This window comes from Triticum urartu, chromosome 1 (assembly GCF_003073215.2).
Source record: "Triticum urartu cultivar G1812 chromosome 1, Tu2.1, whole genome shotgun sequence".
Lineage (NCBI taxonomy): Eukaryota > Viridiplantae > Streptophyta > Magnoliopsida > Poales > Poaceae > Triticum > Triticum urartu.
Window position 1 is genome coordinate 478710659 of NC_053022.1, and position 16952 is coordinate 478727610.

Below are 16952 nucleotides of genomic sequence, written 5' to 3' on the forward strand. Positions count from 1 at the left end.
GGAGCTATATGGGCCTTAGTGGGCTTTAGTGGAAAAGAGAAGGGGCAGCCCAAGATGGGCCGCGCGCCTCCCCCCTCCCCTAGTCCTATTAGGACAAGGAGAGGTGGCCGGCCCCCCCTCTCTCTTTTCCCCCTCCGCGAATCCTATTCCAACTAGGATTGGGGGGGGAATCCTACTCCCAGAGGGAGTAGGACTCTCCTGGCGCGCCCTCCTTGGCCGGCCAGCCTCCCCCCTAGTCCTTTATATACGAGGCAGAGGCACCCCAGAGACACACAAGTTGATCCACGTGATCTATTCCTTAGCCGTGTGCGGCGCCCCCAGCCACCATAGTCCTCGATAATACTGTAGCGGAGTTTAGGCGAAGCCCTGCTGCTGTAGTGCATCAAGATCGTCACCACGCCGTCGTGCTGACGGAACTCTTCCCCGACACTTTGCTGGATCGGAGTCCGGGGATCGTCATCGAGCTGAACGTGTGCTAGAACTCGGAGGTGCCGTAGTTTCGGTGCTTGATCGGTCGGATCGTGAAGACGTACGACTACATCAACCAAACGCTTCCGTTGTCGATCTACTAGGTATGTAGATCATACTCTCCCCTCTCGTTGCTATGCATCACATGATCTTGCGTGTGCGTAGGAAATTTTTTGAAAGTACTACGAAACCCAACAAGGATATCATGTAGAAAACCCCTTAGGTAAGGGGAGAGAAATTTCATGACATTACCCATACAACGGTGTTTGGATAATTGAGCAAGAAACATTTAGCATTGGCTTCAAATGTTCTTGTTGATAATTGGAGTAAAATATATATGCTTTGAGATAGCATTGACATGGACTTCAGGCAAAGGTCAGACTTTGGAAACACAAAGGATCCATCAGGAATAACTTGTAGAATAAGTCTTACAATTTCCTCATGGAAGAATGGATAACCTTGCTGAAAAGGAATCTATAACCAATAGGGCCTCTGGCCGGGTGTGCTAAGCACGACATCCTGGATATGAAAGATGGTAATAACCCAAGGTAAAGAAGAACAAATGTTGGATAGCAAGGAACTCACGGTATATCACAAAACAGGAACAAGTCTTATGTTGGAGGGAATGCAATAATGTTGTCGATGATAACCCAAATCATCGAGGGCAAAGGAAGCTATTTCTCACCAAGAATCTGGTAGATATCTTGGAAGATCTCAGGATGTTGCTGATGACCACGACACATTTGTCGAGAGATTTTATGAAGATGTAATCGGTCGGCGATGACATCAAGTTAACGGAATGATGAAGCGAGAAGCTATTGAGACCATAGGCACAACACAAACTTGAAATCAAGCTTGTCATTCAAGGACAATTGTTATGACAAGGAAGATTGACTTAAGATTAGCTCACCTTGAAATTTTGCTCTACAAAGAAGGACCAGATAGCAAAGTTTAAAATTGGCATGACAAGGATATAGCCAAGTAGGCTAGGAATGACGTGATCGAGTTCAAACTCGTAAGTCACGAAGGTTACCAAGATTTGCTTAATAGCGGTGCGGACTTCAGTTAGTTATCGGTGCCTTTGAGTGTTTAATAACTCAGAGCCCGTGAAAAATTGGAATCAGTGAGAATGTAGCACTTGATGAAGAACTCATAAGAAGTAGGCAGTTCCATGATAATCTCGAGATACCAGGGGGTAATACTCGATGACAGATCATATTAGAGGTTGGACTAGGGTAATGCTCTGCAGAAGACAAGTGCTCAAATTTGCACGAGAAATGGAATCAAGGAGAAACATGGTCGGAACCATGTCCACAGATACAAGATGAACTTATAACAAGGGGATAATTAATCTTAAAAGAAGCTTCCATGATAAGGTATACATCGTTTCCATGGGCATGAACACAGGGTTCAAGGTCGACTCCCACTTCTTCAATGCATAACCTTTCATTCACTGCTCGTATTTTGAAAATGACATTAGTTGTTGAAAGTTTTTTTTACCTGGTGCAATACCAGATAAGTATGGCCCGTGAAATCTTTCGGGTTCACACTGATTAGGGAAGGCGTAGGTTCAACCCATCAGGGCATCTTAGGAACATATACCACAAACTTCAGAGTAAATAATACAAACTCGGAAGTAGAGCTTTGTTCAAAAGAAGATGATACAATTTACCAAAGGCATTATATACCCATGGAAAGGCTCACAAGGTTATTCAATATGAAGGACACTGTCGGATAAAATCCAACAAAGGAACCGATGGTCCACAAGGGATCTGATGTGAGCATCTGTACTCAACCAGAGGAAGAAGAATGCAAGGAGATCTGATTATAGAAACATCTGACTAATTCCAAGTTCAAATGCAAAAGAATTATGATTTCCAAATCAGGGGATCAGAAGCAACGCTCTGATCAAGGATGGATAAGTTGAGTAGGCTTAGGGGTACAATCAATGGAAATTTGACTGGTCGAGATCCAGCTCATGTTTAAAATGACGTCTGAGCCGAAAGGATGAATTCTGGGATCTGATTAAGGATTGCAACATTTGCAACATATTGAATCAAGGGACCCAAGATGATAAAGGCAAAGGACATCCATGAATATTGCTAGTCATTTGGAACTAACCAAAATGCAGGCAGACAAGCATTTCAAGAGCCATAGGCTAATGAGGATTCTCGAAAGATCGGATAGTACTTTGAAGAATTTTGTGAAACACATGAACAACTAGGGATGAGCGGATACTCGGTAAGAGCGAGGAATTATCCGTAGGGGTATTCATGTGGCAAAGAACTGCAAGGCAGTAGGCACAAAGTATTCTTGAAACAATAGAGAGAATTTCAGTGTATCTTGTGATAACAAGATCAACTGGGAAGCATTGTATGAATGGCGAGTATACGTGGTCATCCATAGGGGTTTATCGATGGAGGGGAATTGCAAAAGCGACGCCATGAAGTCTCAAGAGAACATCGGAGAGTATCTTCAGATTCTTCTGGTGCAGCAGACGATCATCTGTAATAAGGGGCTCTCCGGGAGAAAGTATTATCGAGAACCTAAAGTCAGAGTTAGTAAAATCGTTTAACCCGAATAGAAGAGATGTCAGAGTCCCAGAGTATAGGTAGAGAAGTAAAAGATCCTACTACCACCCAATGGCGACGTGTGCCCATAAGACACACAGCCATGTTAGTAAAAGTTTTGCAATGTCTAGACTCAACTTCGACCAAGGAGTTGGAAAGGGGGATTCCTACAGGCAGTCGGCTCTGATACCAACTTGTGACGCCCCCGATTCAACCGTACACTAATCATACACTCAAACGTGTACGATCAAGATCAGGGACTCACGGGAAGATATCACAAGACAACTCTACAAATAAAATAAGTCATACAAGCATCACATTACAAGCCAGGGGCCTCGAAGGCTCGAATACAAGAGCTCGATCATAGACGAGTCAGCGGAAGCAACAATATCTGAGTACAGACATAAGTTAAACAAGTTTTCCTTAAGAAGGCTAGCACAAACTGGGATACAGATCGAAAGAGGCGCAGGCCTCCTGCCTGGGATCCTCCTAAACTACTCCTGGTCGCCGTCAGCGGGCTGCACGTAGTAGTAGGCACCTCTCGAGTAGTAGTAGTCGTCGTCGAAGGTGGCGTCTGGCTCCTGGGCTCCAACATCTGGTTGCGACAACCAGGTAGAAGGGATAGGAGGAAAAGAGGGAGAAAGCAACCGTGAGTACTCATCCAAAGTACTCGCAAGCAAGGAGCTACACTACATATGTATGCATTGGTATCAACTAGAATAAGACTATTATATGTGGACTGAACTGCAGAAAGCCGGGATAAGGGGGGATAGCTAGTCCTTTCGAAGACTATGCTTCTGGCAGCCTCCGTCTTGCAGCATGTAGAAGAGAGTAGACTGAAGACCTCCAAGTAGCATCGTATAGCATAATCCTAACCGATGATCCTCCCCTCGTCGCCCTGTGAGAGAGCGATCACCGGTTGTATCTGGCACTTGGAAGGGTGTGTTTTATTAAGTATTCGATTCTAGTTGTCATAAGGTCAAGGTACAACTCCAAGTTATCCTGTTACCGAAGATCACGGCTATTCGAATAGATTAACTTCCCTGCAGGGGTGCACCACATATCCCAACACGCTCGATCCCATTTGGCCGGACACACTTTTCTGGGTCATGCCCGGCCTCGGAAGATCAACACGTCGCAGCCCTACCTAGACACAACAGAGAGGTCAGCACGCTGGTCTAAATCCTATAGCGCAGGGGTCTGGGCCCATCGCCCTTTGCACACCTGCACATTGCGAACGCGGCCGGAAGAAGAACTAGCCCCCTTAATACAAGAGCAGGCTTACGGTCCAATCCGGCGCGCGCCACTCAGTCGCTGACGTCACGAAGGGCTTCGGCCTATACCACGACGTCGAGTGCCCATAACTGTCCCCGCGTAGATGGTTAGTGCGTATAGGCCAGTGGCCAGACTCCAGATCAAATACCAAGATCTCGTTAAGCGTGTTATTTTGAAATAACCGCGAACGCCGACCAGGCCCAGGCCCACCTCTTTCCTAGGTGGTCTCAACCTGCCCTGTCACTTCGCCACAAAGATCCACACAGAGGGCCGTTGGGACAAAGGTCCTTTCAGCCCCCAATCCGTGAATCACTCGCGGGTGCTCCACAAGCCGACCCGTCTTTAGTCACCACATGTATCCTGTATAAAGTATATAGTATATACCCGTGATCACCTCCCGAGTGATCACGGCCCGATAATATAGCATGGCAGACGGACAAGAATGTATGGCCACTGATGATAAACTAGCATCCTATACTAAGCATTAGGATTGCAGGTAAAGGTATCAATAGTAGTGGCAAGGATAGGCTATGCATCAGAATAGGATTAACGGAAAGCAGTAACATGTTACACTACTCTAATGCAAGCAGTAGGGAGAAGAGTAGGCGATATCTGGTGATCAAAGGGGGGGCTTGCCTGGTTGCTCTGGCAAGAGAGAGGGGTCGTCAACACCGTAGTCGTACTGGGTAGCAGCGGCGTCGGTCTCGATGTCTAGCGAGAGAAGAGGGGGAAGAAACAATAAATATAATGCAAACAGAAGCATGACGATGCATGACATGACAAAGCGTGATGCTAGGTGTGTCCTAACGTGGTACGAGGTGGTACCGGTGAAGGGGAGGAACATCCGAGAAATTATCCCCGGTGTTTCGCGTTTTCGGGCAGAGGAGTCGGAGGGGGAAAGTTGCGTGTTCGCTATGCTAGGGATGCGTGGCGGACGAACAGACTGTGTATTCGGATTCGTCTCGTCATTCTGAGCAACTTTCATGTACAAAGTTTTTCCATCCGAGTTACGGATTATTTAATATTAATTTTCAAAGTTTTAATTCATTTTTAGAATTAACAGAATTAAGTTAATTAGGAAATGCCATTATGACGTCAGCATGACATCAGGGGGATGTCAGCAGTCAACAGTTAGTTGACTTGGTCAAACTGGGTCAAACTGAAGCATGGGTCCCGGTTGTCATTTTCTAAGACTAACTAATCAGGTTTTGTTAGTCTAACTAAATTGATTAGGTTTATTAAATACAATTAATTAGGTTAACTAATTTAATTAATTAATTAATTATTCATTAATTCTTTTTTATATTTTTTATCTTCTTTTTTTCTAAAACGTTCCAGGGGCGGGCCCCATGTGTCATAGGCACAGGGGCCATAGTGGATTCAAGCAGTGGTTAACGGGGCGGGCGCTGGTTGCGGGCGCTCGTGCCCGAGGGAGCGCAGCGGTGCAAGGCCAACGGGGCGTGGTGCAGATCGAGGCCGCGGCGCAGCAACGGCTGAGGCGGGACGGCGTGGCAGTAGCGGCCAGAGGGAGCCGCGGGCACCCGCGGCAAGCTGCGTTGGGCGGCGCAGGCCGACGAGCTAGGCGAGTAGCGCGGGTGCGCAGGTGCGGGACGGCGAGGTCCGGCTGGCAAGCAGGGCAGCGGGGCAAGCGATGGGCGCATCGAGCGCCATAGGGGTGAGCAGCAAAGCACACGGGAGACAGAGGGCGCACGCGGAGTTCGAGCGTGGCGGAGGTCGATTTGCAGCAGCACGCAAGGGGGGAGAGAGGAGAGGAGCAGAGCTCACATTGGAGCGTGTAGGGGAGCCAGAGGGACCCCTGACGGCGAGGTCCGGCGGCCGGACGGGCCGGTCATGCTCGAGGGCGATGCAGAGGTGCAGGTTGAGGGAGGCCTTCGCGCGGAGGAAGAGTCGCAGGGGCGGAGCTGATGAGGGGAGGCGCTGGAGGCAGGGAGCCGCGAGGAGGAGGCAAGGGGGGGCGGGGCTCGGTGCCGCTGGTGGCGCCCTCTGAGAAGCGGCGGCTTGGGTTGTCGGGTGCCCGCTTCACTGAGCGAGTGTGCGTGCGTGTGGCGGCGCGGGTGAGGGGACGAGGGGAACGATGGGGGATCGAGAGAGAGAGAGAGAGAGAGAGTGGATCGGGTTAGGGTTAGGTGGGTGAGGCCATATAGGCTATGGGGTGGTCGGCTGGGTAGTTTGGCTGGGCCGCTTGGCCATCTGGGCCAAGGCCCAGCGGGGAGGGGGGGCTTCTTTTCATTTGATTTTTTTGTTTTGTTTAATTACCTTTTGTCTTATTTTAATTTAGTTTTATAAAACTTAAACCTAGTCCCTAAATTAACGATTTAGTTTACTCTACTGCTACAAAGTGTTTGGTACACATTCAAAATAGTTTACATGTTTACAATTCTTAAAAGGGCATTTAATTTAATTGTTTCACCGATGTTTTATTTATTTTACAGCATCTTAGCATTTTCCTAAACATTTGTTTTCTTCACTATAATTACCTATGTAATATTTGGCACCATCCGAACATTTTTGTTTTAATGTTTCAAAAACCTTGTTGTTTGCCATATTTTGAATTTGAATTAGAATCGGTTTTGTACTAACGCTAGATTAGCAACAGTAATTGAGGTGACGTGGCATCATTAGCAGAGGTTCACTGTAGCTTAATTACCCGGGTGTCACAGCCCTAGAGGCAATAATAAAGTTATTATTTATTTCCTTATATCATGATAAATGTTTATTATTCATGCTAGAATTGTATTAACCAGAAACTTAGTACATGTGTGAATACATAGACAAACTAAGTGTTACTAGTATGCCTCTACTTGACTAGCTCGTTGAATCAAAGATGGTTAAGTTTCCTAGCCATAGACATGAGTTGTCATTTGATTAACGGGATCACATCATTAGAGAATGATGTGATTGACTTGACCCATTCCGTTATCTTAGCACTTGATCATTTTAGTTTACTGCTATTGCTTTCTTCATGACTTATACATGTTCCTATAACTATGAGATTATGCAACTCCCGATTACCGAAGGAACACTTTGTGTGCTACCAAACGTCACAACGTAACTGGGTGATTATAAAGGTGCTCTACAGGTGTCTCCGATGGTACTTGTTGAGTTGGCATGAATCGAGATTAGGATTTGTCACTCCGATTGTCGGAGAGGTATCTCTGGGCCCTCTCGGTAATGCACATCGCTATAAGCCTTGCAAGCAATGCAGCTAATGAGTTAGTTGCGGGATAGTGCATTACGGAATGAGTAAAGAGACTTGCCGGTAACGAGATTGAACTAGGTATTGAGATACCGACGATCGAATCTCGGGCAAGTAACATACCGATGACAAAGGGAACAACGTATGTTGTTATGCGGTTTGACCGATAAAGATCTTCATAGAATATGTAGGAGCCAATATGAATATCCAGGTTCCGCTATTGGTTATTGACCGGAGACGTGTATCTGTCATGTCTACATAGTTCTCGAACCCGTAGGGTCCGCACGCTTAACGTTCGGTGACGGTCGATATTATGAATTTATGCGATTTGATGTACCGAAGGTAGTTCGGAGTCTCGGATGAGATCAGGGACATGACGAGGAGTCTCGAAATGGTCAAGACGTAAAGATCGATATATTGGACAACTATATTTGGACATCGGAAAGGTTCCGAGTGATTCAGGTATTTTTCGGAGTACCGGGGAGTTATGGGAATACGGGGAAGAAGTATTGGGCCTCATGGGCCAAGTGGTGGAAGAGAGGAGGCAGGGTGCGCGGCCCCCCTAGCCCAAACCGAATTGGACTAGGGGGCCGGCCCCCTTTCCTCCTTTCCTCCCTCTCCTTCCTTCTCCCTTTCCCCCTTCCTTTCCTCCTCCTAGTAGGAGTAGGAAAGGGGAGTCCTACTCCTACTAGGAGGAGGACTCCTCCTCCTGGCGCGCCTAGGAGGGCGGGCCGGCCTCCCCCCTTGCTCCTTTATATACGGGGGCAGGGGGGCACCCTAGAACACACAAGTTGATCATTGATCCCTTAGCCGTGTGCAGTGCCCCCCTCCATCATAATCCACCTCGATCATATCGTAGCGGTGCTTAGGCGAAGCCCTGAGTGGGTAGCAACATCATCACCGTCATCATGCAGTCGTGCTGACAGAACTCTTCCGTGAAGCTTTGCTGGATCGGAGTTCGTGGGACGTCATCGAGCTGAATGTGTGCTGAACTCGGAGGTGTCGTGCGTTCGGTACTTGGATCAGGTCGGATCATGAAAACGTTCGACTACATCAACCGCGTTCTCATAACGCTTCCGCTTATAGTCTACGAGGGTACGTGGACGATAGTCTTCCCTCTCGTTGCTATGCATCACCATGATCTTGCGTGTGCGTAGGAATATTATTGAAATTACTACGTTCCCCAACAGTGGCATCTGAGCCAGGTTTATGCGTAGATGTTATATGCACGAGTAGAACACAAGTGAGTTGTGGGCGATATCAAGTCATACTGCTTACCAGCATGTCATACTTTGGTTCGGCGGTATTGTTGGATGAAGCGGCCCGGACCGACATTACGCGTACGCTTACGCGAGACTGGTTCTACCGACGTGCTTTGCACACAGGTGGCTGGCGGGTGTCAGTTTCTCCAACTTTAGTTGAACCGAGTGTGACTACGCCCGGTCCTTGTTGAAGGTTAAAACAACACTAACTTGACGAAAATATCGTTGTGGTTTTGATGCGTAGGTAAGAACGGTTCTTGCTCAGCCCGTAGCAGCCACGTAAAACTTGCAACAACAAAGTAGAGGATGTCTAACTTGTTTTTGCAGGGCATGTTGTGATGTGATATGGTCAAGACGTGATGAGATATAAATTGTTGTATGAGATGATCATGTTTTGTTAAAGTTATCGGCAACTGGCTGAAGCCTTATGGTTGTCTCTTTATTGCATAAGATGCAAGCGTCATACAATTGCTTTACTTTATCGCTATGCGATAGCAATAGTTGCAAAAGCAATAGTTGGCGAGACGACCATATGACGACATTGATAGAGATCAAGATGATGGAGATCATGGTGTCATGCCGGTGATGATAGAGATCATGACGGTACTTTGGAGATGGAGATCAAAGGCGCAAGATGATCATGGCCATATCATGTCACATATTTTGATTGCATGTGATGTTTATCTTTTATGCATCTTATCTCTTTGATTGCGGTAGCTTTATAAGATGATCTCTCACTAAATTTCAAGTAAAAAGTGTTCTCCCTGAGTATGCAACCGTTGAAAAGTTCGTCGTGCCGAAGACACCACGTGATGATCGGGTGTGTAAGCTCCAACGTTCCATACATGGGTGTAGACAGTTTTGCACACGCAGAATACTCGGTTAAACTTGACGAGCCTATATGCAGATATGGCCTTGGAACACTGAGACCGAAAGGTCGAGCGTGAATCATATAGTAGATGATCACATAGTGATGTTCACCATTGAAAACTACTCCATCTCACGTGATGATCGGTACATGGTTTAGTTGATTTGGATCACGTGATCATTTAGATGACTAGAGGGATGTCTATCTAAGTGGGAGTTCTTAAGTAATATGATTAATTGAACTTTAATTTATCATGAACTTAGTCCTGATAGTATTTGCATAACTATGTTGTAGATCAATAGCTCGCGATGTAGCTCCCCGTTTATTTTTGATATGTTCCTAGAGAAAAACTAAGTTGAAAGATGTTAGTAGCAATGATGCGGATTGGATCCGTGATCTGAGGATTATCCTCATTGCTGCACAGAAGAATTATGTCCTTGATGCACCGCTAGGTGACAGACCGATTGCAGGAGCAGATGCAGACGTTATGAACGTTTGGCGAGCTCGATATGATGACTACTTGATAGTTTAGTGCACCATGCTTTACGGCTTAGAATCGGGGCTTCAAAGACGTTTTGAATGCCACAGAGCATATGAGATGTTCCAAGAGTTGAAATTAGTATTTCAGACTCATGCCCATGTCGAAAGGTATGAGACCTTTGACAAGTACTTTGCCTACAAAGATGGAGGAGAATAGCTCAACCAGTGAGCATGTGCTCAGATTGTCTGGGTACTGCAATTGCTTGAATCAAGTGGGAGTTAATCTTCCAGATAAGATAGTAATTGACAAAGTTCTCTAGTCACTATCACCAAGTTACTAGAACTTAGTGATGAACTATAATATGCAAGGGATAACAGAAACGATTCCCAAGCTCTTCGTGATGCTGAAATTGACGAAGGTAGAAATCAAGAAAAGCATCAAGTGTTGATGGTTGACAAGACCACTAGTTTCAAGAAAAGGGCAAAGGGAAGAAGGGGAACTTCAAGAAGAACGACAAGCAAGTTGCTGCTCAAGTGAAGAAGCCCAAGTCTAGACCTAAGCCTGAGACTAAGTGCTTCTACTGCAAAGGGACTGGTCACTGGAAGCAGAACTGCCCAGTATTTGGCGGATAAGAAGGATGGCAAAGTGAACAAAGGTATATTTGATATACATGTTATTGATGTGTACTTTACTAGTGTTTATAGCAACCCCTCAGTATTTGATACTAGTTCAGTTGCTAAGATTAGTAACTCGAAACGGGAGTTGCAGAATGAATAGAGACTAGTTAAGGGTGAAGTGACGATGTGTGTTGGAAGTGGTTCCAAGATTGATATGACTCATTGTAAGTGCATCTAGTGCCACCCCTAGTTGGTTTTGGAGTATTGACGACAAACCTAGTTGAGGGACTAATGTGTTTGTGAGAATTGCAGGATAACACAAGTAGAAGTCCCTCATTGATTCGGTTTTCCTACTAGAGATGACCCCTAAAAATGTATGAAGACATTGAAGTCAAAGGTCGGTTGTAAAGACATTCACATTGAAGACTGTGACAAGAGAAGACATTGTGTGAAGACTATGGAGCGCGAAGACTTAGTTGTTTCGTCATTCTTTTTTCTTCTTTGTTGAGTCATAGGAACCACCGTACTGTTAAGTGGGGTCCAAGTGAACCAGTCAGAATGACTGAAGTGATGCTTAACTAAAATCCTATGTCTTCGAGCGAAGACAATGAGAGCAAATCTTATCCAGAGCTGGATAAGTCAACTTTGCTTGTAGCCCAAGTAAAGTTGCCGTGTGTGTTTGAAATCTGACCGTTGGAACATGTGTCAGTTCCTTAGTGACCCAGGGCCATTTTGGACAAATCAGGTTGGGTTGCCTAGTGGCTATAAATAGCCCACCCCCTACACCATAAATTGGTTGGCTGCTCAGAGTTAGTGTACGGCTTTTGTCGTTTGAGAGCAACCCACCTCGAAGCCTTTGAGAGAGAAATCCTTGCGAGGACAAAGCCCTAAACACCCAGAGCCAAATAGTGTTAGGCATCACTGAAGTCTTCTTGTCTGTGTGATCTGAAGACTTATTACACTTGAGGACTGTGAATCATCCAGCCGGTTAGGCGTCGCGTTCTAAGCATCCAAGAGTCATTGTGGATCGCCGGTGAACGAAGTCTTGAAGGTTTGGAAGCCTACCTTGAAGAATTACCAGAGTGATTGGGCGAGGACTGGGTGTCCTTAGCTCAAGGGGAATAAGGTGAAGACGAGGTCTTCTGAGTTGAATCTCAGCCTCCCTAACCAGACGTACAATTGTCACAACAACTGGAACTGGTCCAACAAATCATTGTCTTCAACGAGCCACTGTTCTATCCTTCCCATCTCTTTATTTGTAGATTGGTCCTTGTGAAGTCATTGCCTGTTTGCATTATCTATTTGTCTTCACTGTGTGACTGCTTGTTCTGATTGGCTTCATACTATCTTCCGTCCTGATCTATACTGCCTAGCTGCTATTAGTCCTTGTGCTTTCATTTCATTGAATACTTGACTATGGCTTGCTTAGTGCAGTCTACCTTCCGCTTCATGGTAATAGGTTTATTTCTATCGTTTGTCTTCGAAACTTCCATGTTTTGAAGACTTTCATAAAAATCGCCTATTCACCCCCCTCTAGCCGATCACTAGCACTTTCAATTGGTATCAGAGCAAGGTACTCCCTTGTTCTATGTGATTCGGTTTAACAACCTGGAGTTTTAGCTATGTCGACTGCAGGGATAATCAAAGTCTCCCATGCGTGCCCAGTCTTCGATGGAACTAAATATCCTACTGGATGAATAAGATGCGCATGCATCTGGAAGCCATTGATGTCGACCTCTGGTATGTCGTCAAGAATGGCGTTCCCAAGGCTGGTGAAGGTTTCACCGCTGCTGATGTCAAGAAGTTCGTTCAACTGGATTCCACTGCCAAGAACATCATCTGTGGTCATCTGACCAAAGGACAGTATGACCGTGTGAGTGCTCTGGAAACATCCAAGCTAGTCTGGGACTGGCTCTCCAAGGTCAACGAAGGCGTCTCAACCCAGAGAGGTCAAAGAATCAGTGTCCTTCGCAACCTCTTCAACCGCTTCAAGAGAAAAGACAATGAGAATGTTCAGCTCACGTTTGATCGACTCACTTACATCACAAATGAGCTTCAAGCCCTCGGCGCTACTGAGATCACCAAGCATGAAGTCGTCAAGACACTCCTGAGATCACTTGACAACTCGTTTGACACCCTAGCCCTGATGATACAAGAACGCCCTGACTTCAAGACACTCGATCCGTCTGACATACTTGAAAGGCTCAACACACATGAGTTTCAGCTTTCTGAGAAAAGAGACATCTACGGTCCCAACTATGGACGAACTCGTGCTTTGAAGGCAAAAGTTGTTTCCTCATCTGAAGAAGAATCTGATTGTAGTTCTGATGATCCTGAAGACATTGGAAAGGAGCTTGCTATGCTTGTGAAGAAGTTCCATAAATTCACCAAGAAGAAAGGCTTCAGAAAGTCCTCACGATCCAGCTCAAGGAATGATGAAGTTTCTGCTCATGACTACAAGAAGAGAACATGCCACAAGTGCAAGAAACCTGGTCACTACATCTCTGAGTGTCCGCAGTGGGACAATGAGAACAAGAAGAAGAAGAAGAAGAAGAGCAAGGAATATGATTCTGACGACAAGAAGAAGAAGAAATACTCAAAGTCTTCTTCCAAGTCTTCATCAAAGTCTTCATCACACAAGAAGAGCTCATCTGGCAAGGCTCGTGCGTTTGTTGGCAAGGAAATGGATTCAGAGGAGGAGTTTGCTTCTGAGGAGGCGGAGGTGGAGTCTGAGGAGGAGTCCGATTCTGGCGTTGCAAGTCTAGCTACAGCCTACGTTGTCAAGTCCATCTTCAACACTGAAGACAATGACTTCATCACCGACGCCGATGCTAATTACCAGGACAACTCTGCTCCCACCTACTGCTTCATGGCATGCGGTGCCAAGGTAAACTCACACACTACTCACTATCAAACATCCAGTGAAGATGACTCTGATTGTGGTTCCAAACCCAGCTATAAAACACTTGCTAAAATTGCAACTGAACAACAAAAAGCTATGGAACATATTCAAAAACTGTTAGACAAAAGCGATGACCTGTTAGACGCTGAAATGACTCGATCTCAGTCCTTAATTGAAGACATAAAAAATCTTCATGTTAAGTATGAGGAACTTGATAGTCGTCATGAAACGCTCTCAACAACTCATGAAAAGCTTTCCTATGATTATCTTCAAAGGAAGCAAGATCATGAGAAATTGAGAGCGGCTCATGAAGATCTTCAAAAGGAAAATGAGTCACTTTGCACCAAACAGATCAGTTCCGCTCAGGAAGGATTTGAATCACCATGTCTTAAATGCATTGAGTGTGACAATGCTACTTCTGTTGCTGGTTGTTCTACTGCTGCTACTGTTGCAATATCTTCAACTGTTGATGTGGTAACTAACCCCTCTACTGAGGATGCCACTGCTATTGCTGATGAAAATGCTAGGTTGAAGACATTGCTTGAAACAGGGATGTACAAAAGTCTCAAAGGGCATCAGACACTATGTGATGTCCTCAAAAGGCAGATCCTGAACCGAAACCCTAGGAAAGAGGGTGTTGGGTTCGGAAGGAAAATGAATGCTGATGGCTCTTACTGGAAACCTGAGCAGTACCCCAAAACCACATGGGTTGCTGCAAAGGAACCTTCAGTGGATCCATCCACCCTATCTGGCTTCACTTGTACTAATCCCATTGTCATTGATGAATCCTTTGATGCAAACTATAAACTGTTTAAGAATCAGAATGGTGAAGTGTTTGCTAGGTATATTGGTACTAACTGCAGGAATGGGCCACCTATGAAGAAAGTCTGGGTGCCGAAAAAGTGTCTAGAGAATCTTCCTGTGCATGTCGTCATGACACCACAAGTGAAGAAGACAAACCCCAGACCACAGGCTTCATATGGTCCAAAGGCTTCATACAGACAGAGGACTCACCTGAGTTGCACTAATGCAAATGTCTTGCTGGGAAACCATTCTCAGGCCTATGAATATGAGCGCGTTTCATCAAACCGCCATGTTCATAAGACCAAGAACTACTCTTCTTATTCTTATGAGTACTATTGTCCACCTGCAAGACTATTTGCTAGGGCTCCAAAGCCGAAGTTCTCAGATGCTGCACTTAGACTCATTGCTTCGAAGCCACCCTTGAAGATGTGGGTGGCTAAGAAAGCTTAACTTTTTTCTGCAGGGAAGGGTCTCCAGCCGAAAATCAAATACGTCTGAAGCTATTGCTGGGGACCTTAAACATCTTGTAGGGCGCAAGATCAAATGCCCAAATCGTCTTATTATGTATTTTGTTCCTGAGTCGCTTGCTACTTGCCCTATCAGTCCTAACCTCGATCTAAGATTTCATAATCCACTTGCTCGTCAAATGTTTATGCTTCACAATTCTCTTCGTGAAGCCTATCCCCCTAACTGCACTGTAGGGTATGACACCAGCTGCTTCAGAATGGATTATTGATAGTGGATGTACTAATCACATGACTGGCAAGCGAAGTCTTCTCATGGACTCAACCTTACGTCCATCTGACAAGAGTCACATCACATTTGCTGATACTGGTAAAAGCAAGGTATTGGGTCTAGGTAGAGTTGCAATCTCAAGGGATCAGCACATGGATAAAGTGATGCTTGTTGAATCCCTTTGTTTCAACTTAATGTCTGTCTCAATGCTTTGTGATTTAAACATGATTGTGATGTTTGGAAAACATCGTTGCCTTGTTCTAATGGAATCTAACAAGTCCCTAGTCTTTGAAGGGTATCGGAAAGATGATTTGTACATGGTAGATTTCTCAGCAGGACCACAACTTGCCGTATGTCTTCTTGCAAAAGCTTCAGAATGTTCGCTCTGGCATCGGAGGCTAGGGCATGCTGGCATGAGGAACTTGCACACTCTTGCAAAGAAGAAGCATATCATAGGCATCGAGGGCGTCAAGTTCAAGAAGGATCACTTATGCGGTGCCTGCGAAGCTGGAAAGATGACGAGGGCCAAGCATCCCTCGAAGACAATCATGACAGCGACTCAACCCTTCGAACTACTACACATGGACCTCTTCGGTCCCACTCACTACTCAACTCTTACTACTACTGCTTGTCTCTATGGCTTTGTCATTGTTGATGATTATTCAAGATATACATGGGTGCATATAATCCTCTACAAGACTGAAGTGCAGGATGTCTTCAGACGCTTCGCCAATCGAGCCATGGACAACTATGGCGTCAAGATCAAGCACATCAGAAGTGACAATGGCACTGAATTCAAAAACACTGGCCTCGACACTTATCTTGATACTTTGGGCATCACTCGTGAGTTCTCAGCTCCGTACACGCCGCAGCAGAATGGCATCGTGGAACGCAAGAACAGAACACTCATTGAGATGGCCCGGATGATGCTCGATGAATACAAGACTCTAAGAAAGTTCTATCCTGAAGCCATTGATACTGCATGCCATATCATCAATCGTGTTTATCTTTAGAAGCTTCTGAACAAAACATCCTATGAGCTCCTCACTGGTAAGAAGCCAAATGTTAGTTACTTCAGAGTATTTGGTTCCAGGTGCTGGATCAAGGATCCACATCACACTTCAAAATTTGCACCGAAAGCACATGAAGGTTTTATGCTTGGATACGGAAAGGATTCACACTCCTACAGAGTCTTCAACCTCTTTCACTATAAAGTGGTTGAAATTGTGGATGTGTGGTTCGATGAGACTAACGGCTCACAAAGAGAGCACCTGCCAAATGTGCTAGATGAAGTTACATCCAGTGAATCCATCAAGCTTATGGGAACTGGAGAGATCATACCGTCTGAAGCACAGCCCGAAGAGGAACTCATCATCTCTGCACCTGATCAACCTGAAGACTATACTCAGCCTGAAGACAATCCTTCTAAAGACGACAATGATCAGCAAGAGCAAAATCTTCGTCCTGTTCATCCTCGTGCTGCAAATGAAGTACAGATTGAGAGAATAATTGACAGCATCAATGCACCTGGTCCACTCACTCGTTCAAGGGCAACACAACTAGCAACTTTATGTGGGCACTTCGCATTCGTCTCAATATCTGAACCCAAGAAAGTTGATGAAGCCTTCATGGAACTTGAATGGATTCAAGCTATGCAAGAAGAGCTTCAACAGTTTGGGCTGAATAATGTATGGGAACTGGTCAAGCGTCCTGATCCTTGTAAGCACAATATCATAGGCACTAAATGGATATA